The sequence below is a fragment of the Oncorhynchus clarkii genome, chromosome 8 (assembly GCF_045791955.1).
Source record: "Oncorhynchus clarkii lewisi isolate Uvic-CL-2024 chromosome 8, UVic_Ocla_1.0, whole genome shotgun sequence".
In the NCBI taxonomy this organism is placed as follows: Eukaryota; Metazoa; Chordata; class Actinopteri; order Salmoniformes; family Salmonidae; genus Oncorhynchus; species Oncorhynchus clarkii.
In genome coordinates, this window is record NC_092154.1 from 8,212,602 (window position 1) to 8,237,106 (window position 24,505).

A 24,505-nucleotide genomic window follows, 5' to 3' on the forward strand; every position below is an offset into this window, starting at 1 on the left:
AACCAAAAAAAAAGGTTAAACAAATCAAAATATATTTTATATTTGAGATTCTTCAAAGTAGCCACCCTTCGTCTTGATGACAGCTTTTCACACTCTTGGCATCCTCTCAACCAGCTTCATGACGAATGCTTTTCAAACAGTATTGAAGGAGTTCCCACAGAATGCTGAGCACTTGTTGGCTGCTTTTCTTTCACTCTGTAGTCCAACTCATCCCAAACCATCTCAATTGGGTTGAGGTCAGGTGATTTGTGGAGGCCAGGTCATCTGATGCAGCACTCCATCGCTCTCCTTCTTGGTCAAATAGCCCTTACACAGCCTGGATGTGTGTTGGGTCATTATCCTGTTGAAAAACAAATGATAGTGGGACTAAGCCCAAACCAGACGGGATGGCGAGTCGCTGCAGGATGCTGTGGTAGCTATGCTGGTAAAGTGTGCCTTGAATCCAAAATAAAATCACAGTGTCAGCAGCAAAGCACCCTCAAACCATCACACCTCCTGCTCCATGCTTCACGGTGGGAACCACACATACAGAGATCATCCGTTCACCTACTCTGCATCTCAAAAAGACACTGCGGTTGGAATCAAAAATCTCAAATTTGGACTCATTAGACCAAAAGACAGATTTCCACATGTCTAATGTCCATTGCTCGTGTTTCTTGGCCCATGCAAGTCTCTTCTTATTATTGGTGTCCTTGAGTAGTTGTTTCTTTGACCATGAAGGCCTGATACACGCGGTCTCCTCTGAACAGTTGATGTTGAGATGTGCCTATTACTTGAAATCTGTGAATCATTTATTTGGGCTGCAATTTCTGCGGCTGGTAACTTTAATGAACTTATCCTTTGCACCAGAGGTATTCCTTTCCTGTGGCTGTGGTCCTCATGAGAGCCAGTTTCATCATAACGCTTGATGTTTTTTTTTCAACGGCAGTTGAAGAAACTTTCCAAGTTCTTGAAATGTCCCAGATTGTCATTACTTTAAGACATGAAGGTCAGTCAGACTGTCGTTTCTCTTCAGTTATTTGAGCTGTTCTTGCCATAATTTGGACTTGGTCTTTTATCAAATAGGGCCATCTTCTGTATACCAACCCCTACCGTGTCACAACACAACTGATTGGCTCAAACGCATTAGGAAGGTAAGAACTTCTACAAATTAACTTTAACAATGCACACCTGTTAATTGAAATGCATTCCAGGTGACTACCTCATGAAGCTGGTTGACAGAATGCCAAGAGTGTGAAAGTAGTCATCAATGCAAAGGGTGGCAACTTTGAAGAATCTGAAATGGATTGATTTGTTTAAAACTTTGGTTACTACATAAACTATGAAATAACACATATGGAATTGTGTCTTCAATATTACTCTACACTGTAGAAAATAAGAAAAACAAAATAAAAACCCTGGAATGAAGGTGTCCAAGCTTTTGACTTGCAATGTATGTATGTATGTATGTATGCATGTATGCATGTATGTATGTATGTATGTATGTATGTATGCATGCATGTATGCATGTATGCATGTATGTATGTATGCATGTATGTATGTATGTATGTATGTATGTATGCATGTATGCATGTATGTATGTATGTATGTATGTATGTATGTATGTATGCATGTATGTATGCATGCATGTATGTATGTATGTATGCATGTATGCATGTATGCATGTATGCATGTATGTATGCATGTATGTATGCATGCATGTATGTGCTATTGAAGTCGGAAGTTTACATACACCTTAGCCAAATGCATATAAACTCAGTTTCACAATTCTTGACATTTAATCCCAGTAAAAATTCCCTGTTTTAGGTCAGTTAGGATCACCACTTTATTTCAAGAATGTGAAATGTCAGAATAATAGTAGAGCGAATGAATTATTTCAGCTTTCATCACATTCCCAGTGGGTCAGATGTTTACATAGTGTTGGTCCCATGGTGTTTATACTTGCATACTATTGTTTGTACAGATGAACGTGGTACCTTCAGGCGTTTGGAAATTGCTCCCAAGGATGAACCAGACTTCTGGAGGTCTTGGCTGATTTCTTTTGATTTTCCCATGATGTCAAGCAAAGAGGCACTGAGTTTGAAGGTAGGCCTTGAAATACATCCACAGGTACACCTCCAATTGACTCAAATTATGTCAATTAGCAGAAGCTTCTAAAGCCATGACATAATTGTCAATTTAATGTTTGTACACTTCTGACCCACTGGAATTGTGAGAGAGTGAATTATAAGTGAAATAATCTGTCTGTAAACAACTATTGGAAAAATTACTTTCCAATAGTAGATAGTAGATGTCCTAACCGACTTGCCAAAACTACAGTGTGTTAACAAGACATTTGTGGAGAGGTTGAAAAACAGGTTTTAATGACTCCAACCTAAGTGTATGTAAACTTCCGACATCAACTAATATATATATATATATATATATATATGCGTGTGTGTGTACGTATGTTAGAAAATGAGTTAGGAAAACTACAGGGCTGCTGATATAAACAGCTGGCTGGCTGAGGCAATCCAACAAGGTCAAATCTCGGGTTCCCAGATAAGTGATTTCTCTTACTAACATGCTGACCATCACGAGCATGTTGATTTTGTCCACCCACACAAGATGCGATCAGGACACGCAGGTTGAAATATCAAAAAGAACCAACAATATTAAAAATGTGGGGACAGGTCGAAAAGCATTAAACGTTTATGGCAATTTAGCTAGCTAGCTTTCTGTTGTCCTCTACGCCGACAATTAAGTTCACAGATAACTAGAAACCTTTTATCTCTCCACCTTCCTTCTTCTTCGAACTTTATATGGCGGTTGGCAACCAACTTTAAGGTACATTACCACCACCAACTGGAGTGTAGACCTCAGTTCATCTTTCAATCACCCACATAGGTATATGCTCCTAAAAAAACAATGGGTATATGCCCCTAAAAACCAATGAGGAGATGGGAGAGGTGGGACTTGCAGCGCGTCAAGCTTCCCAAATTGAACTAAGTTGTCATTTTTTTTTGCGCCTGGCTACACAGACGATCGTTGACGCACGTGAGCAGTGATTGAATAACATGTACGTGTATATTTATTTTGCAGCGCACGTGGACGCGAGCGGTGTGGTCAGCAGGTCATGCCTTTTTGCATTGGATTCCAGGGCAGCAGGCTGCTGCTCTCTCTGCTCGACTCCCCTCACGCTCACGCTTTCCCAAAATGGCTTCTCAGTTGCAGGCGGACAGGGAGACAAAGGTCTGCAATTACTAAGTCCACCGGTCAGTCAGGAAAACAATAATATTACAAATGAAGAAGCCAGACGAAATCAAGCACCACCCAACACCCTCTTAGACAGCTAATGGAGGAACAAACCTCTCAATAGGCTCCTTCCCAAATGGCACCATATAACTAGTGCATTATATAGGGAATAGGGTGCCAGTCTAAAGTAGTGCATTATATAGGGAATAGGGTGCCAGTCTAAAGTAGTGCATTATATAGGGAATAGGGTGCCAGTCTAAAGTAGTGCATTATATAGGGAATAGGGTGCCATTTGAGATGCTTCAAGAGAGCTGTCGGTCTGAGGAAGAGTACCAACAGATGGAGAGACAGTTCAGCAACGCTGTGAATACATATCAGCGGTTTAGAAAGAATTATGGCACTTGTCATCCGTTTCATTCATGGGGTTCAATGGGGTTCATGGGGTTCATGGGGTTCATGGGGTGGCCAGTGAAGGTGGGGAATGTTGTGTAGTATATTCTGGGAGTGAAAGAGCCAAACGATAGATAAGGGAAATGACTGTAAAAAGAGAAACAGCCTCAAGTTGGATAATGGCCTCAAGCTAACCGATTAAGCCACTCAAACAGGTTTGAGAAGGTCGCATTTGAGCATAACAATACGAGTGTTATAGAATAGGCATTATTGGGTCCAGTTAAGAAGTCCAGAACAAGATATTTACAGAGCTGGCACAAAATCAAATCATAACGTTCCCACAGTCTGCCATGGCACCTCCTAGCCATGGCACCTCCTAGCCATGGCACCTCCTAGCCATGGCACCTCCTAGCCATGGCTACTGGAACACAGAATCCAGAACAATTAGCTTGGTGTTTTGGCAGTGTTCAGTAGCTTGCTGGCACACAGTTCATTTCAGTTAGTGTGCGGCTCATTTCAGGTAGTGTGCGGCTCATTTCAGTTAGTGTGCGGCTCATTTCAGTTAGTGTGCGGCTCATTTCAGTTAGTGTGCGGCTCATTTCAGTTAGTGTGCGGCTCATTTCAGTTAGTGTGCGGCTCATTTCAGTTAGTGTGCGGCTCATTTCAGTTAGTGTGCGGCTCACTTCAGTTAGTGTGCGGCTCACTTCAGTTAGTGTGCGGCTCACTTCAGTTAGTGTGCGGCTCACTTCAGTTAGTGTGCGGCTCACTTTAGTTAGTGTACGGCTGGCTCACTTCAGTTAGTGTACGGCTGGCTCACTTCAGTTAGTGTACGGCTGGCTCACTTCAGTTAGTGTACGGCTGGCTCACTTCAGTTAGTGTACGGCTGGCTCACTTCAGTTAGTGTGCAGCTCATTTCAGTTCTCATTATTTCCTATCTGGGACTGCTCACGCCATCAGGCACAGTGTTCCATCTGTTTATTTCAGCCTGGATTAGCTCCCTATTGATTCAGACGTTTTTATAGATTTCCTGCTACTAACCTGTCACATCTGTGTGTTTGTTTTCATATGAATCCACCCTGCTCCGTTCATGTGCCGTAATCCTCTTCCATTACTCATTAAGTTTTTACTTAAATCAAACAGAAGGAGAGAGAAAGAGAGAGCGGGTGGCAGGTAGCCTAGCGGTTAAGAGCGTTGGGCCAGTAACCAAAAGTTTGCTGGTTGGAATCCCGAGCTGACTAGGTGAAAATCTGTCGATGTGCCTTTGAGCAAGGCACTTAAAATATTGTATTTCAATAGTAAGTGGTCTATTGAGAGACAGCGATGGAATGTGTAGGTGGACTAGGTTTGGCCGGTCTCCAAATTGTCAAACCTTCCTACCGACTTTGTGCCATACAGGGATATTCAGTTATACCGGCACTGAACAGAAAAAGGTGCAAACCCCACTGATCCTTTGCAATCGGAAAGTTAGCAACGTAACATGTACATGTAAAATCCCATAGAGAATGCTAGCTAAATGCTAATGAGTCCATTGCGAGAATTTCATACAGTCTTTGACCTAAACTATTTTCAGGACAGAGATCCCTGTTCAAAATTACACAACTAACTCAAAAATTCTACTCAGTTTGCTGAAAAACAAATATCAGACAGCTAAGCTCTTGATCCGCGAGGAGGTTCTCTGCTGTTACCGGCAAGCGAAGAATGATTTTGGAAGAAGCTAATCACTTAGCTAACTAGCTACTAAATAAACATCTGCTAAGTATGTCTGTGTCGACCAATATACATTTATTTAATCAGCAAACTAAATGAACAACTGCAGAGCATTTATCACATTAATTTAAACAGTTAACTTAACAGTTACAAGATATCTTGACAACAAACATTTAGTTGTGAATTCCACACTGTAACTAGATCAGCTGGCGAGTGCTGCACTACAGTGAGTGACTCACAAGGCCGCCGGTCTATTGTCTTCGTGTGCTTGTAAATAAACACGTGACTGGATACTACCGGTAAGCTTCATAATGAGAAATTGTGACAGGTGAAATGAAGAACTCTATCTTCTTCATCTCCTAACATACACGAGACGACTGCAGTTATTTACTGAAACATGTACTACAAATGTATTTTTTTTAAATAAAAACTTCAAAAGACATACAATACTCGACAAAAGTTTTAAAAAAAACGCCTTCTCATTCAAGGGTTTTTCTTTATTTTTACTCTATGCTACATAGTAGAAGAAGCTAACCGGAAGCTAACCAGAAGCTAGCCAGTTTACTGGCTAACGTTAGTATCCAGCGAACCACGGTTTGTGGTCAACAGCTATCCTTTTAGCTCGAAAAGCTAATCGGCGGTTTTGTACAACTCGACTCAGACCAGAACATACCGGACCTATTTTTCTCTCCATATCACCGGATTTCAACCGCAAGCTCTGGACATTTACACCTGGATCTCTCAGCTAACGAGTGACTATTGGCTTTACGTCGATCCCAGAGCAAACATCGATTATTCCGGAGCTAGCCAGCTGAAGAGTTCCATCAGCCACTCCTGGGCTACAATCACCTATCCGGACCCGTTTTACTGACGATGCGGAGCCCCACCGGGCATTCACGACTGGACTACCGACGTTATCTGCCCGAGGGAGTTATCCAACTGGCCCCTCCGTTGCGACATTACCTGAACGCCCATCTGCGGCCCGCTATTCGTTAGCGGTCTTATCGGCTGCTATCTGAATAGGTCTATCGGTCACTATAATTATATCTATTTTGCCAATTGGATTGATACCCTCTACCACACGAAACCCCACTAATCTACCGACGGAAACGCACGAGGTGGCTAAAAACAGACCTCCATCCTATGCTAGCTTGCTACCAATGGCCCGGCTAGCTGTCTGAATCGCCGTGACCCCAACCAACCTCACTACTCACTGGACCCTTATGATCACTCGGCTAAGCATGCCTCCTTAATGTCAATATGCCTTGTCCATTGCTGTTCTGGTTAGTGTTTATTGGCTTATTTCACTGTAGAGCCTCTAGTCCTGCTCACTATACATTATCCAACCTTTCAGTTCCACCACCCACACATGTGATGACATCACCTGGTTTCAATGAGGTTTCTAGAGACAATATCTCTCTCATCCTCCCTCAATGCCTAGGTTTACCTCCACTTTATTCACATCCTACCATACCTTTGTCTGTACATTATACCTTGAAACTATTTTATCGCCCCCAGAAACCTCCTTTTACTCTGTTCCAGACGACCAATTCTCATAGCTTTTAGCCGTACCCTTATCCTACTCCTCCTCTGGTGATGTAGAGGTGAATCCAGGCCCTGCAGTGCCTTGTTCCACTCCTATTCCGTAACCGTAACAGCCTTGGTTTCATGCATGTTAACATTAGAAGCCTCCTCCTTAAGTTTGTTTTATTCACTGCTTTAGCATACTCTGCCAACCTGGAGTATGAATCTAACAATTTTTTCAGAATGGCACAAATTCCCCGATATCAGGGTACTCATGTCAACATGTTTGAAATTCTGAAAATTTCATCCACAACTACAACATTTTCAGACAAGATAGAACAGCCAAAGGGGGCGGTGTTGCAATCTACCACAAAGATGGCCTGCAGAGTTCTATCCTACTGTCCAGGTCTGTACCCAAACAATTTGAACTTCTACTTTTAAAAATCCAGAACTGGTCATGGTTTCCCCTCAGCCACGCTCAAGGTCCTAAACGATATCTTAACCGCCATCGATCAGAAACAATATCATGCAGCCGTATTCATTGACCTGGCCAAGGCTTTCGACTCTGTCAATCACCACATCCTCATCGGCAGACTCGATAGCCTTGGTTTCTCAAATGATTGCCTTGCCTGGTTCACCAACTACTTCTCAGATCGATTTGACACACTGAACTCTGAGGGCCTGTTGTCCGGGCCTCTGGCAATCTCTATGGGGGTGCCACAGGGTTCAATTCTCGGGCCTACTCTCTTCTCTGTATACATCAATGAGGTCGCTCTTGCTGCTGGTGAGTCTCTGATCCACCTCTACGCAGACGACACCATTGTGTATACTTCTGGCCCTTCTTTGGACACTGTGTTAACAACCCTCCAGGCAAGCTTCAATGCCATACAACTCTCCTTCCGTGGCCTCCAATTGCTCTTAAATACAAGTAAAACTAAATGCATGCTCTTCAACCGATCGCTACCAGCACCTGCCCGCCCATCCAGCATCACTACTCTGGACGGTTCTGACGTAGGTATTTGTAGTTGTCCACATATTCTAGGTGTCTGGTTAGACTGTAAACTCTCCTTCCAGACTCACATAAAACATCTCCAATCCAAAGTTAAATCTAGAATTGGCTCCCTATTTCGCAACAAAGCAGCCAACCATACCCTTGTAAAACTGACCATCCTACCGATCCTCGACTTCGGCAATGTCATTTACAAAATAGCCCCCAATACCCTACTCAATAAATTGGATGCAGTCGATCACAGTGCCATCCGTTTTGTCACCAAAGCCCCATATACTACCCACCACTGCAACTGTATGCTCTCGTTGGCTGGCCCTCGCTTCATACTCGTCGCCAAACCCACTGGCTCCATGTCATCTACAAGACCCTGCTAGGTAAAGTCCCCCCTTATCTCAGCTCGCTGGTCACCATAGCATCACCCACCTGTTGCATGCGCTCCAGCAGGTATATCTCTCTGGTCACCCCCAAAACCAATTCTTTCTTTGGCTGCCACTCCTTCCAGTTCTCTGCTGCAATGACTGGAACAAACTACAAAAATCTCTGAAACTGGAAACACTTATCTCCCTCACTAGCTTTAAGCACCAGCTGTCAGAGCAGCTCACAGATTACTGCACCTGTACATAGCCCATCTATAATTTAGCCCAAACAACCTCTCCCCCTACTGTTTTTTTTTTTTTTTGCTCCTTTGCACCCCATTATTTCTATCTCTACTTTGCACATTCTTCCACTGCAAATCTACCATTCCAGTGTTTTACTTGCTATATTGTATTTACTTCGCCACCATGGCCTTTTTTTTGCCTTTACCTCCCTTATCTCACCTCATTTACTCACATTGTATATAGACTTGTTTATACTGTATTATTGACTGTGTTTGTTTTACTCCATGTGTAACTCTGTGTTGCATGTGTTGAACTGCTTTGCTTTATCTTGGCCAGGTCGCAATTATAAATGAGAACTTGTTCTCAACTTGCCTACCTGGTTAAATAAAGATTAAATTATTTTATTTTTTAATTAAAAAAAATTGTATAATAATAGTATAGACATCAAAACTATGAAATAACACATGTGGAATCATGTGAACCAAAAAAATGTGAAGAATCTAAAATATATTTAGATTTGTTTTAAAGTGGCCACCCTTTGCCTTGATGACAGCTTTGCACACTCGTGGCATTCGCTCAACCAGCTTCAATTAACAGTTGTGCTTCGTTCAAAATTAATTTGTAGAATTTCTTTCCTTCTTAATGCGTTTGAACCAATCAGTTGTGTTGTGACAAGCTAGGTGTGGTATACAGAAGACTGCCCTATTTGGTAAAAGACCAAGTCCATATTATGGCAAGAACAGCTCAAATAAGCAAAGAGACATGACAGTCCATCATTACTTTAAGACACAAAAGTCAGTCAACACAGAAAATGTCAAGGACTTTGAAATTGTGAAGTGGAAACGGCTAGGAGCAACAACAGCTCAGCCGCGAAGTGTTAGGCCACACAAGCTCACAGAACGGGACCACAGAGTGCTGAAGCGCATAAAAATCATCTGTACTTGATTTCAACAATACCTAGTTCCAAATGGTCTCTGAAAGCAACGTCAGCACAGTTCATCGGTAGTTTCATGAAGTGGATTTCCATGGCCGAGCAGCCACACACAAGCCTAAAAATCACGATGAAGGCCCCCAAGGGGGTATTTGGATATAGCCACAGCATTCCACGTCACTCAGCCAAGCAGTGGTGTAAAGCTCGCCGCCATTGTACTCTGGCGCAGTGGAAACGCATTCTCTGGAGTGATTAATCAGGCTTCACTATCTGGCAGATCTGGACTACCTGCCCAATTGCACAGTGTCAATTATAAAGTCTGGTGGGGGAGGAGTAATGGTCTGGGGCTGTTTTTCATGGTTTTCAGGCCCCTTAGTTCCAATGAGGTTGGAAGCATTCCTGACTGCAGGAACGTCCAACAGAGCTGTTGCCAGAAAATTTAATGTTAATTTCTCTAAAATAGGCCTTCTCCGTTGTTTTAGAAAATTTGGCAGTACGTCCAACCAGCCTCGCAAGCGTAGACCACGAGTACAACGCCAGCCCAGGACCTCCACATCCGGCTTCTTCACCTGTAGGATCGTCTGAGACCAGCCACCCGATGAAACTATGGGTTTGCACAATCGAAGAATTTCGGCACAAATGGTCAGAAACCATCGCAGGGAAGCTCATCTTCATGCTTGTCGTCCTCACCGGGGTCTTGACCTGACTGCAGTTCGGCGTCGTAACCGACTTCAGTGGGGAAATGCTGACCTTCGATGGCCACTGGCACGCTGGAGAAGTGATGAATCCTGGTTTCAACTGTACCAGGCAGATGTCAGACAGCGTGTATGGAGTTCTGTGGGCGAGCTGTTTGCTGATGTCAACGTTGTGAACAGTGCCCCAAGATGGCAGTGGGGTTATGGTATGGGCAGGCATAAACTAAGGACAATGAACACAATTGCATTTTATCTATGATAATTTGAATGCACAGAGATACTGTGACAAGATCCTGAGGCCCATTGTTGTGCCATTCATCCGCCACAGGCTCCGTAAGAAGCATCTCAAGGTCCTGGAGTGGCCTAGCCAGTCTCCAGACCTGAACCCAATAGAAAATCTTTGGAGGGAGCTGAAAGTCCGTATTGCCCAGCGACAGCCCGAAACCTGAAGGATCTGGAGAAGGTCTGTATGGAGGATGGGGCCAAAATCCCTGCTGCAGTGTATGCAAACCTGGTCAAGAACTACAGGAAACGTATGATCTCTGTAATTGCAAACAAAGGTTTCTGTACCAAATATTAAGTTCTGCTTTTCTAATGTATCAAATACTTATGTCATGCAATAAAATGCAAATTAACTCCTTAAAAATCATACAATGTGATTTTCTGGATTTTTGTTTTAGATTCCGTCTCTCACAGTTGAAGTGTACCTATGATAAAAATTACAGACCTCTACATGCGTTGTAAGTAGGAAAACCTGCAAAATCGGCAGTGTATCAAATACTTGTTCTCCCCACTGTATGTATGTATGTATGTATGTATGTATGTATGTATGTATGTATGTATGAGGGCTGGGCAATATGGCAAATAAACGATCACGATATCTATATATTTTTTCATTTGATAACGATAATTATCACGATGTTAATCAAATAATGTTTAAAAGGTGCATATCTGCTTCACATTCAAGAATGCCTTAACAAACCGTGGTTAGTGCGTCGGGCAAGTAACAAAGATTGTCAGCTTGGAGGATTCGATCTTGCAAAGTAAAAATCTGTCGTTCTACCCCTGAACAGGCAGTTAAACCCACTGTTCCCTGATAGGCCGTCATTGTAAATAAGAAGTTGTTCTTAACCGACTTGCCGAGTTAAATAAAAAGGTTACATTTTTATTATAATCATCTGAGCTACACATAAAATTATACTTGAAGGAAAATTGATCCATGTTTGCAGCCAGGGAGCACGCACCTGCGGTCAATTAAATTGATAAGCCTCTTGAAACCTTCCTTTTCGACTGTGCTTATGTCCTTAGCAATGCAATGCATAATAGCATTTGTGATGTTTTTGTCTTTTCGATATTTGCTTGTAGGGCATAAACGCCGTCTGTGTTGACTGCTTCGGGCAAACATCTCTAGTTTGGCTGGTGCTTTGAGGGGCGTTTTTCAATACTGTGGCACATAAACTTACTGCATATGTTCCAAAGAGTGATTTTGCTTCAGATGTTGAAAAAGGTGGGTTGTATTACCAGACTTGGTAGCCACCGGTCTACGGCACAATGCACCGAACATTGCTCTGCTCTTTGTCGGACTTCAAAAGGCCAAACTCATTTTTCGTGATTAATAGTGGCTACTCCATCACTCAATGTGCTAAGTGTTTTTTAGTGGGCGTATAGCTCTCCACGTGCATATTGTCACTTCTCCACACGTTCCTGCTGCGTCACAGAGGTGAAATGGACTGCTGTACCTAATTATTCTATTTCGACAATTTCGAAAATTAATCTAAAACGTTTTTAAATCGTTATTCAGGGAAGTAAATTACCTGGGTAATTATTGATATAAATCGCCCAACACTCACACTACCAGTCAAAAATTATTTTCCCTTAACCCTACCAACCCTCCCCTAATTGGAGTAAACTAATGAACACTTAACTCTACTTCCAGCTTATACATACGATATATATTTTTTTACAATAGTTATCTTTAGTTTGTTTTTAGTTCCACCCTTCAGCTACCCTCAACCCCTCCCATCTATCTCCTTAACACTATCCAGTTCCACCCTTCAGGTACCCTCAACCCCTCCCATCTATCTCTGAACACCATCCAGTCCCATCCTTCAGCTACCCTCAACCCCTCCCATCTATCTCTGAACACCATCCAGTTCCACCCTTCAGCTACCCTCAACCCCTCCCATCTATCTCTGAACACCATCCAGTTCCACCCTTCAGCTACCCTCAACCCCTCCCATCTATCTCTGAACACCATCCAGTCCCATCCTTCAGCTACCCTCAACCCCTCCCATCTATCTCCTTAACACTATCCAGTTCCACCCTTCAGCTACCCTCAACCCCTCCCATCTATCTCTGAACACCACCCAGTCCCATCCTTCAGCTACCCTCAACCCCTCCCATCTATCTCCTTAACACTATCCAGTTCCACCCTTCAGCTACCCTCAACCCCTCCCACCTATCTCTGAACACCATCCAGTCCCATCCTTCAGCTACCCTCAACCCCTCCCATCTATCTCCTTAACACTATCCAGTTCCACCCTTCAGCTACCCTTAACCCCTCCATCTATCTCTGAACACCATCCAGTTGATTTCTATGTCTTAACACATCAATTTGCAATAACATCTGCTAAAAATGTGTATGTGACCGATAAAATTAGATTTTATATTTTTCATCTTTCAAAATTGTTTCATGTTGTGTTCATATTTTTGTTCAGTATAGCTTAGCTATAGATAGCATAACAACTTGCTTAGCTAGATAAGGGCGGGTGAGTGAGATATAGAGGGAAAGAGATAGATGCCTGGGAGGAGGGGGGGGGGGCAGAGAGAGACTCCTGGATGGGTGAGAGAGAGACAGAAAGACGTCTAGCTGGGAGATTGACAGCAGCAGGATTATCAAGGCTATTCAGACGTACAGTGGTTGAGCAACATCTAAAGCTAGTTCTGAAAGGCTAGATCATTAACCACAGTGTGTGTGTGTGTGTGTGTCTGCGTCACTGTGTTTTAAATCCAACGGCATGAGAAGAGACAGCTAATGCGCCAGGAGTTGGGATCAATTCCATTTCAATTCAGTCACTCCAGAAAGTAGCTTAAATACCAATTCCACTTTTCCCTGTAACGCACAGTACCGCAGGCTAAATCAAATCAGAGATTTAATTCCAAACTGACTGACTGACTAACATGTCACTCTGACCATTCCAAGCGGGTGCTCATTCTTATTTAAAGCCTCCTAGATGTAAGTAGGACAGCCAGGGAGGCAAAGCAGGGGTTTTGGCAGCGGCTTCACTCACACACTCTCTCTCTGCATCCTAAAAATGGCACCCTATTCCTTGTTTAGTGCACTACTTTTGAAAGGAGTCCTGGTCCTGGTCAAAAGTAGTGCACCAACTTGGGTGCCACTCGGGATGCAAACCACAGAACTATTTGGCCAGCGCTCAAAGTCAGGGAGAAGACATTTCAAGCCTCCTCTCTTCAGTTAGTGATACCCCATTTCAAGCCTCCTCTCTCTTCAGTTAGTGATACCCCATTTCAAGCCTCCACTCTCTTCAGTTAGTGATACCCCATTTCAAGCCTCCTCTCTCTTCAGTTAGTGATACCCCATTTCAAGCCTCCTCTCTCTTCAGTTAGTGATACCCCATTTCAAGCCTCCTCTCTCTTCAGTTAGTGATACCCCATTTCAAGCCTCCTCTCTCTTCAGTTAGTGATACCCCATTTCAAGCCTCCACTCTCTTCAGTTAGTGATACCCCATTTCAAGCATCCTCTCTCTTCAGTTAGTGATACCCCATTTCAAGCCTCCTCTCTCTTCAGTTAGTGATACCCCATTTCAAGCCTCCTCTCTCTTCAGTTAGTGATACCCCATTTCAAGCCTCCTCTCTCTTCAGTTAGTGATACCCCATTTCAAGCCTCCTCTCTCTTCAGTTAGTGATACCCCATTTCAAGCCTCCTCTCTCTTCAGTTAGTGATACCCCATTTCAAGCCTCCTCTCTTCAGTTAGTGATACCCCATTTCAAGCCTCCACTCTCTTCAGTTAGTGATACCCCATTTCAAGCCTCCTCTCTCTTCAGTTAGTGATACCCCATGTCAAGCCTCCTCTCTTCAGTTAGTGATACCCCATTTCAAGCCAGCTGGCTTATTAAGAGAGCTACCGTAGCCAGCTGGCTTATTAAGACAGCTACCGTAGCCAGCTAGCTTATTAAAGACAGCTACCGTAGCCAGCTAGCTTATTAAGAGAGCTACCGTAGCCAGCTGGCTTATTAAGAGAGCTACCGTAGCCAGCTGGCTTATTAAGAGAGCTACCGTAGCCAGCTAGCTTATTAAGAGAGCTACCGTAGCCAGCTAGCTTATTAAGAGAGCTACCGTAGCCAGCTAGCTTATTAAGAGAGCTACCGTAGCCAGCTAGCTTATTAAGAGAGCTACCGTAGCCAGCTAGCTTATTAAGAGAGCTACCGTAGCCAGCTGGCTTATTAAGAGAGCTACCGTAGCCAGCTGGCTTATTAAGACAGCTACCGTAGCCAGCTAGCTTATTAAAGACAGCTACCGTAGCCAGCTAGCTTATTAAGAGAGCTACCGTAGCCAGCTGGCTTATTAAGAGAGCTACCGTAGCCAGCTGGCTTATTAAGAGAGCTACCGTAGCCAGCTAGCTTATTAAGAGAGCTACCGTAGCCAGCTAGCTTATTAAGAGAGCTACCGTAGCCAGCTAGCTTATTAAGAGAGCTACCGTAGCCAGCTAGCTTACTAAGAGAGTTACCGTAGCCAGCTAGCTTATTAAGACAACTACCGTAGCCAGCTAGCTTATTAAAGACAGCTACCGTAGCCAGCTAGCTTATTAAAGACAGCTACCGTAGCCAGCTAGCTTATTAAGAGAGCTACCGTAGCCAGCTGGCTTATTAAGAGAGCTACCGTAGCCAGCTAGCTTATTAAGAGAGCTACCGTAGCCAGCTGGCTTATTAAGAGAGCTACCGTAGCCAGCTAGCTTATTAAGACAGCTACCGTAGCCAGCTAGCTTATTAAAGACAGCTACCGTAGCCAGCTAGCTTATTAAAGACAGCTACCGTAGCCAGCTAGCTTATTAAAGACAGCTACCGTAGCCAGCTAGCTTATTAAAGACAGCTACCGTAGCCAGCTAGCTTATTAAAGACAGCTACCGTAGCCAGCTAGCTTATTAAAGACAGCTACCGTAGCCAGCTAGACAGGCACTACCAGATGTTATGACCTACGGCAACAAGTTTGTCTAACTAGTACGAGTTAGTTTGTTAGTTAGGCTACTTTCTCTCTCACTCCTCTCTCTCGCCCCTCCCCCTCTCTCGCCCCTCCCAACCCTTCTGCTGGAACAGAGAAGTGCAGTACACCAGTTCGGGTGAGGCTCCATTGACGTATTTAACATTAAAAAAATAACAATTATATTTTAAATTGTAAAACAAAGCTCTACTACTCCTTTAAACCACACTTATTTCAACTATCTGAAAAACATGGACTTACTTTGTGTGAATAATAGGGATTGACATGATTTTTGAATGACAAGGCTACCCCATCCTCAGTCCTGCATAGATACAACATCTGTAAAGTCCCTAAGTATTGAATTAATTTGAAGCACAGATTCAACTACAAAAGACCTGGAAGCTTTTTTGAAAGTCTCATAAAGAAGGCCAGTGATTGGTAGTTGGGTAACAATAACAAAATCAGACCATGAATAAGCACGGTCTAGTTAATAACGATGCTGTGGGTGACGTATTAAACATGTACACAACAAAGATACAGTCGTCCTTCTGAAATGAACTGCGGGACTGGAAGGAAACTGTTCAGGGAGTTCACCATGAGGTCATTGGTGATATTAAATAAGCTACAGAGTTTAATGACTGTGATGGGAGAAAACTGAGGCTGGATCAACAACATTGTAGCTACTCCACAATAACGACCTAAATAATACAAAATATTCCTATACATGGATCCTGTTTGAAACAAGGAAGTTAAACTGCAAGAAAACACGTCAAATAAAATACACTTTTTGGCCTGAATGCAAAGCTTTATGTTTGGGGCAAATCGAACACATCTCCTTATATGGTAAATCACTGCATCACGATATGGGGCAAATCGAACACATCTCCTTATATGGTAAATCACTGCATCACGATATGGGGCAAATCGAACACATCTCCTTATATGGTAAATCACTGCATCACGATATGGGTGGTTATGCTTGACATCAGCAAAAGACTGGGGATTGTCAGGATAAACAGAAACAGGACAGAGCTAAGCACAGGAAAAATGCTATAGGACAACCTGCTTCAGTCTGCTTTCCACCAGACACTGGGAGAGGAATTCCCCTTCCAGCAGGACAATAACCTACAACACAAGGCCAAATCTACACTGGAGTCGAATGTCTTACAATTTATTATTATTCTTTTTTGTATTTTTTTTTTAAAATGGACAAATATTTCACAATCCAGGTGTGCAAAGCTCTTAGAGACTCACTACCAAAACGTTGTTTCTAACATCAAATATAATTGTATTTGTCACGTTTCATAAACAACAGGTGTAGACCAATAGTGAAATGCTTTCCTGACCAATAGTGAAATGCTTACTTACCAGTCCTTCTCCTTTGTCGGTGATCAGTCCCAACCAGCCGTGGGTGAACAGAGACTAACCACATATCCCTGAGGGGTCCCTACGTTGAGGGTCAGCGTGACAGAGGTGTTGTGCTTCTACACCTGCATTGCTTGCTGTTTGGGGGTTTTAGGCTGGGTTTCTGTACAGCACTTTGAGATATCAGCTGATGTACGAAGGGCTATATAAATACATTTGATTTGATTTGTTGCCTACCCTCATCACCTGTGGGCAGCCCGTCAGGAAGTCCAGGATCCAGTTGCAGAGGGAGGTGTTTAGTCTCAGGGTTCTGAGCGTGGTGCTGAGGTTAACAGGGGACTATTGTGTTGAATGCTGAGCAAAAGTCAAAGAACAGCATTCTTACATAGGTATTCCTTTTGTCCATGTGGGTGAGGACAGTGTGGATGCAATAGAGATTGTGTTTAATGTGTATCTGTTGGGACAGTTGGAGTGGGTCCAGGGTGTCTAGGATGATGAGCCATGACCACCATTTCAAAGCATTTCATGGCTATAAATGTGAGTGTATGGGGCAATAGTCATTTAGGCAGATTACCTTGGCATTCTTGAGCACAGTGACTAAGGTGGTCTGCTTGAAACAAGTTGGGATAGGTAGAAAATGTCAGTGAAGGCGCATGCTCTGAGTACGTGTCCTGGTATTCCGTCTGGCCCCTGCGACCTTGTTAACCCGTTTAAAACGTCTTACTCACATGGGCTACAGAGATCGAGATCACGCAGTCATCTGGAACAGCTGGTGCTCTCATGCATGGTTCAGCGGTGCTTGCATCGAAGCAAGCATAGAAGGCATTTAGCATTGCTGGGCATTTCGCGGCTGGGCTTCCTTTTGTAATCCGTGATAGTTTGCAAGCCCTGCCACATCCGTCGAGCATCAGTGCCAGTCCAGTAGGTTTCGATCTTAGTCCTGTATCGACGCTTTGCCTGTTTGATGGTTATTCGGAGGTCGCAGCGGGATTTCTTATAAGTATCCGGATTAGTGTCCAGCTCCATGAAAGCGGCAGCTTTAGCCTTTAGCTCAGTGCGGATGTTGCCTGTGATCCATGGCTTCAGTGTACAGTGCATTCGTAAAGTATTCAAACCCATTATTCTAAAAATGTATTGTTTTCCCCGCCCTCATCATTCTACACTTAATACCCCATAATGAGGTTTAGAAAAGCGATGACAGCCTCAAATATTCTTGGGTATAAAGCTACAAGCTTGGCACACCTGTATTTGGGGAGTTTCTCCCATTCTTCTCTGCAGATCCTCTCAAGATCTGTCAGGTTGGATGGGGAGCGTTGCTGCACAGCTATTTTCAGGTCTCTCCAGAGATGTTTTGGCTGGGCCACTCAAGGACATTCAGAGACTTGTCCCGAAGCCACTCCTGCGTTGTCTTGACTGTGCGCTTAGAGTCGTTGTCCTGTTGGAAGGTAAACCTTTGCCCCAGTCTGAGGTCCTGAGTGCTCTGGAGAAGGTTTTCATCAAGGATCTCTATACTTTGCTCCATTCATCTTTCTCTTGATCCTGACTAGTCTCCCAGTCCCTGCCACTGAAATACATCCTCCCAGCATGATGCTGCCACCACCATGCTTCACCGTAGGGATGGTGCCTGGTTTCCTCCAGATGTGACGCTTGGCATTCAGACTAAAGGGTTTATTCTTGGTTTCATCAGACCAGAGAATCTTGTTTCTCATGGTCTGAGAGTCTTTTAGGTGCATTTTGGCAAACTCCAAGTGGACTGGCATGTGCCTTTTACTGAGGAGTGACTTCCATATGGCCACTCTACCATAAAAAGGCATGATTGGTGGAGTGCTGCAGAGATGGAAGAACCTGCCAGAAGGACAACCATCTCCATAGAGGAACTCTTGAGCTCTGTCAAAGTCACCATGGGTTCTTGTTCACTTCCCTGACCAATGCCCTTCTCCCCCTACTGCTCAGTTTGGCCAGACGGCCAGCTCTAGGAAGAGTCTTGGTGGTTCTAAACTTTTTCCATTTAAGAATGATGGGGGCCATTGTGTTCTTGGGGACCTTCAATGCTGCCGACATTGTTTGGTACCCTTCCCCAGAGCTATGCCTCGACACAATCCTGTCTCGGAGCTCTACGGACAATTCCTTCGACCTCATGGCTTGGTTTTTGCTCTGACATGCACTGTCAACTGCAGGACCTTATATAGACAGGTGTGTGCCTTTCCAAATCATGTCCAATCAATTGAATTTACTACAGGTGGATTCCAATCAAGTTGTAGAAACATCTCAAGGATGATCAATGGAAACAGGATGCACCTGAGCTCAATTTCGAGTCTTATAGCAAAGGGTCTGAAACCTTATTTCTAGGTAGCCTAGTAGTTAGAGCATTGGACTAGTAACCAAAGGGCTGCAAGATCAAATCCCCGAGCTGACAAGGTAAAAAAAAAAAATTCTGTCGTTCTGCTGTTGAACAAGGCAGTTAACCCACTGTTCCTAGACCAGTTAACCCACTGTTCCTAGACCAGTTAACCCACTGTTCCTAGACCAGTTAACCCACTGTTCCTAGACCAGTTAACCCACTGTTCCTAGACCAGTTAACCCACTGTTCCTAGACCAGTTAACCCACTGTTCCAAGGCCGTCATTGAAAATAAGAATTTGTTTCTAACTGACTTGCCTAGTTAAATAAAGGTAAAATTAATTAAAAAGCAATCCGTTTGTGTTTTTATACATTTGCAAAAATGTGTAAAAACCTGTTTTCACTTTGTCATTATGGGGTATTGTGCATGTAGATTGATGAGGGTAAAACATATTTGAAACATTTTAGAATAAGGCTGTAATGTAACAAAATGTGGAAAAAAGTCCAACGGGAGGGGTCTGAATACTTTCCGAATGCACTGTGGGGACGAAGTCGTCCATTCACTTCTTAATGAAGTCGGTGACTGATGTCGTAAACTCAATGTTAAATCGGATGAATCCCAGATCATATTCCAGTCTGTACTGGCGAAACAGTCCTGTTGCTTAGCATCCGCTTCATCGGACCACTTCTGTATTGAGCGCGTCACCGGTACTTCCTGTTTTGAGTTTTTGCTTGTAAGCAGGAAGCAGAAGAATAGAGTTGTGGTCTGATTTGCCAGAAATATATTGATTTACTCCGTGGGGAAATGGAAGTAAGCATGTTTGTTCGACGGTGTATGCCATGTGTATCCCGTACATACAACTAATCCATCTTAAAACTTGGGGGGGGGGGGGGGGGGTGAATACTTATCTAAATCAAGGTATATTAGTGTTTTGTATGTAGATTGTGGGCAAAAAAAATCAAATTCAATCCATTTTTTATCCCACTTTGTAACACAATGTGAAGAAATTTACTTATGATACCCCATGCATCTCCCTTCTCCTCATTCCTTGACCCCCCCCCCCCCCCCCCTCCCTCTCTCTTCTTGTGTTATGCTGCCCGTGTCATCCACATTTACCCTCCAGCCATACAAATCTCCCGTCCTCACGGAGTACGGAGGTTAGGGAATGGGATGTCTCTACTGTAAATGCTTATAGTTTCTGGGTGGCTCAGCAGTGGAGTGGCTGCAGAGGAGATCCTCTTTGTACAGGATCATTTAAAAGGCCCTCTTATCCAGTTTCACACTCTTGAGAAAAAAAAACAGATCATCTTGCTCCTTTTTTAAAAATCAACAGTCTCTCAAGTAACCGCAATTGAGGGAAGAGTACATTACTGTAGGAGAGATTATAATAAAATCAGAAGATGTGTTAACTGCTCCTGCTCTGTTCTTTGAAAATTGGTTTTGTGGTCGGATTATGTTAAGTTATGGTTTGTTTCTTTCTGGAGGGGGGGGGGGGGGGGGGGGGGGGGGGTCAGCCATGTAGACAATTATGATTATAGGTTATGGATTGTGTGTCACAGTGGTATGGAATGTGTACTGTATGTGAATGGTGAGGTAAGGTAATGTTTAAATCTTCCTTCCCACAATGGCTGGTCTGAACCCTGACTTAACGAACCCAGACATGCAGTCCGAGCCGGCACTAAGCAAAATGTTGTTGCCGCTGATGCACACCCCAAATTTTCAAATATGCACCATGTGTATTCTACTATTCTAACTCTCAACAGGAAGTTGAGACCGTGACTGAGAACCTTTACATGTACACACACACACACACACACACTTGAGAAGATTATTCATACCCCTTGACATTTAGGTGTGTTACAGCGCGAATTCACAATGTATTAAATATATATATTCTCACTCATCGACACACAATACATCATAATGTCAGTGAAAACGTGTTCAGACATTTGCTAATTTATTGAAAAAAACTGAAATACAGAAATATCCCAGTATTCACATCCCGAGTCAATACAAGTTAGAATCACCTTTGGCAACGATTACAGCTGTGAGTCTTTGTGGGTAAGTCTCTAAGAGTCTCCCATTGTATATAGACTTATTTTTTTTCTACAGTATTATTGACTGTTTGTTTTACTCCATGTTGTTGTTTGTGTCGAACTGCTTTGCTTTATCTTGGCCAGGTCGCAATTGTAAATGAGAACTTGTTCTCAACTTGCTTACCTGGATAAATAAATGTGAAATAAAAATAAGAGCTTTGCACACCTGGATGTACAATATTTGTACATTTTATTTTATTTTATTCAAGCTATGGTTGTTGATCATTGCTAGACAAATCACTTTCAAGTCTTGCCATAGATTCAAGCAGATTTAAGTCAAACAGAAACATTCACTGTCTCCTTGGTAAGCAACTCCAGCGTATATTTGGCCTTGTGTTGAAGGTTGTCGTCATGCTGAAAGGGGAATTCATCTCCCAGTGTTTGGTAGAAAGCAGACTGAAACCAGGTTTTCCTCTAGGATTTTGTCTGTGATTAGCTCCATTCCATTAATGTTTTTATCCTGAAAAACCTGGATACAGTCCTTAATGAGTACAAGCATACCCATAACATGATGCAGCCACCACTATGCTTGAAAATATGGAGAGTGGTACTCAGTAATGTGTTGTATAAAACACTTTGGACAAAAAGTGAATAGCTTTGCCACATTTTTTTGCAGTATTACTTAGTGCCTTGTTGCAAACAGGACACATCTTGAATATTTTTATAAATGTAAAAGCTTCCTTTTCAGTCTGTCATTTAGGTTAGTATTGTGGAGTAACTACAATGTTGTTGATTCATCCTCAGTTCTCCTATCACAGCCATTAAACTCAGTAACTGTTTTTAAAGTCACCATTGGCCTCATGGTGAAACCCCTGAGTGGTTTCCTTCCTCTCCAGCAACTGAGTTAGGAAGGACACCTGTACCTTTGTTGTGACTGGGTGTATCAATTAGGCTTTGGCAGTATACCGTATATATTGTATACTTGGATATTTGGAAAAAGCCACAGGATGTTTTTTTTTTTTTTTTTTTAAGTGGAAAAGGGGGTGTGAATACTTAAGGCATTGTATTATTATTATTTTTGTAATTTTACGTGGGCCGACCAGTTGCCCATCCCTGTCATAGGTTTGCCATTTGGGACAAAGCCCAGATCTCAGGCAGCCTTGGCATTATGAGACTGACGACAGCAGAGAAGATGAGATGTTCACTTGCAAATGCGTTAGGATTTTGACGCAAACAGGCAGCACGACAGACGGCATCTAGAAGCTATCTATCTGTTGCCTGAAATTAATCTAATGTTGTTTTTCAATCCTCTCTCAAAACCAGACATGTTGAACCAATCACTGCTGAACCAACCACACCACTCAACCACTAGTCTGACAAATGAATACAGATGGGCTCCTGTTGACATATCCATTTAGAGGCTGTTACGACCGCGTGTGTCCATCCCCTGAGGAGAGAGGCTGCACGCCACAGGTGGACGACCCACCAGTAACACACAGGGAGGGCAAGGCACTGGCGGGAGGGGGGGGGGGCTAACAAATTACCGTTCTGGGCCGTTGTGGTGATTACGTCATCGCCCTAACCATCACAACCAGGTGTAAGCATGACACACACATGAAAACACCATGAGAGCAAGCAGTGCCTTGTGGAATGTATTCCTATAAATAACACGTCTATTTTGTGATTTTTGAGCAACAGTATCCACTACTGTAAAACAAGTCTCATCTGACTGAAGTGACTGCTGCTTATTCACTCCTACATTCCAATGATTTTAGAACAACCTACAACCCCCCCCCCCCCAAAAGACCAGCCTCTCAAATCACCCACACACCCTTCTGCTGCCTTGGCTTGTCTTCTCAACAATGCATGAGAACACCACCCACGCACCCTGCAGACGAGAAATAGTGATGCAAAAATGGTCAACCATCATATCCATCAAAGTTCCGCCTTCAATGAAGAATGATGTCTTAAAAAAAGAAAGGGGGAGGGGGGGTTGACACAAACAGAAGTGACAACAAATAAGGAGGCTAAATAAGTGATGTCAAATGGAGAGATCAAGTAGTTTGTGATGTGGATGTTTCCATAGAGAGACTACTAAATTACTACTGGTATTATTAGTATTCTAATTATATGGTTATTTCCCTATACAAATCATCTTATTCCATACCTACCTACAGTACGGGCTTTAGGGGTGCCTGGGGGTACGTTGTTACACCCATACCAGTGATGGCCAGGTGAGGTGGCCAGGTGAAGCTATGTAAACCCAAGAAGAGGCCCTGTGGCAATGTTCCATTACCCAAAAATCACTATTAGGCATCAAACAAATGGTTATGATGTTTATCTAATCTCTGGTTCCTGTTATTGTCAACGGCCATCGTTGTCCACATTTCTGACTGACAACAAAATGAATGGGGGTAAACTTTCCTGCGAGCATGATATAACTTGGACTAAAGGGTTCTGAAATGTGCTATATGAATTTTCTGGGAAGATTTTCAATTCAACGCAACGCGTGGTCATCTTGTTGTGGAGGGGAGAGAGAGAGAGAGAGAGATGGGAAAACAATTGTCGCGAAAATCAGATTATTCAACTTGATTCGATGTGCGAAGGTCTGCTTCAGGAGACACGTCAAAAATATATCTGCATCAGTGTGTCTCCGATAGATTTGATGTTATGCATGGCTAGCAAATGAATGAATACAACACAACGTGCATCTTTCGTCGTAACTAAACTTTTGGCTCTCAATTTTCAGCTGCTCCGCAACTTAACGTTTGTTGAATCTACCTTTATTAACTGATTTCAATTGAACAGTAATTGTATGTACATTTATAAGAGCTAACTGTATAGCCCATACCACAAAGACACATCCGTGGGTTTTCTGAAAATAACGGAATATTTTCTCCACCTCGCCACAGCACAGTGTGCATCATGGCATGCGATGTCATTAATAAAACCAGAGCAGAAAACTCACCTTTCCTCTCCCACCTCCGCCGTTCTCAGAGAGACACCGATTCCAGGAAAACCTCTATCACAATGTTTGGCCACAAGGTGAGCGTCGAGTCTCTAGATTTTCACCACAACAAAAACGTCAAAATAGTATTGTCTTTTCTTATCCGTTGTTCCCTTTACTCCAGTTTCTCCTTCCTTTTGCTATCGTTCAAAACTTGGAAGTTCATACACAAAGTTGCTTGACAGCCTCCGCCTCGGTCGCGCTGCAGCTGCTGGAGAGATGAGGTCACTGCAAGTCAACTCTTTAACGCTGCAGCAACTCTCGCGATAAACAGGAAGGGAAATAACGCGGAAAAGGATGGAGAGCGACAGAGAGCGAGCGAGAGAGAAAGAGAGACCGTTCCGTTGCTCTGGCAACAGCAGCCAGCTAAACTGCTGTGTAACGCAGAAGGCAATGAATCCCACCAATTCAATGGCAACTGGGGTGGTATTTCAGATTTCTTCTTAGTTA

At 43.2% G+C, this 24,505-nt stretch overlaps 1 pseudogene; it reads right to left on the minus strand.

Moving 5' to 3' along the window:
* LOC139415688 (signal-induced proliferation-associated 1-like protein 1) overlaps nucleotides 1-24,251 on the minus strand; it is a 128,479-nt pseudogene extending 104,228 nt beyond the window's left edge.
* Nucleotides 24,252-24,505: the final 254 nt, after the last annotated feature.